Source organism: Etheostoma cragini, unplaced genomic scaffold (genome assembly GCF_013103735.1).
Source record: "Etheostoma cragini isolate CJK2018 unplaced genomic scaffold, CSU_Ecrag_1.0 ScbMSFa_2272, whole genome shotgun sequence".
Classification (NCBI taxonomy): Eukaryota; Metazoa; Chordata; class Actinopteri; order Perciformes; family Percidae; genus Etheostoma; species Etheostoma cragini.
This window is the reverse complement of record NW_023266415.1, coordinates 690-1,256: the sequence shown is the minus strand read 5'-3', so window position 1 is coordinate 1,256 and position 567 is coordinate 690.

Sequence of the window (567 nt, the reverse complement as noted above, 5' to 3'; positions counted from 1 at the left end):
TGTTTTAATTAATGCATACACACATCAACTTTATTTTTATTAATGCATATACACATAAACTTTCTCTTTGATTAATAACTATACACATCAACTTTATGTCAGAATAATGCATATACACATCAACTTTCTTTCATATTAATGCATATACACATCCGCTTTCTTTTAGATTAATGCATATACACATAAACTTTCTCTTTGATTAATAAATATACACATCAACTTTCTTTCATATTAATGCATATGCACATCAACTTTCTTGTAGAATAATGCATGTACACATCAACTTTATTTTTGATTAATGCATATACACATAAACTTTCTCTTTGATTAATGAATATACACATCAACTTTCTTTCAGATGAATGCATATACACATCAACTTTCTTTCTGATTAATGCATATACACATGAACTTTCTTGTTAATTAGTGAATATAAACATCAACTTTATCTCAGATTAATGCACATACACAACAACTTTCTTTTTAATGAATGCATACACATATCACATTTATTTTAGATTAATGCATTTACACATCAACTTTCTTTTAGATTAGTGCACATACACA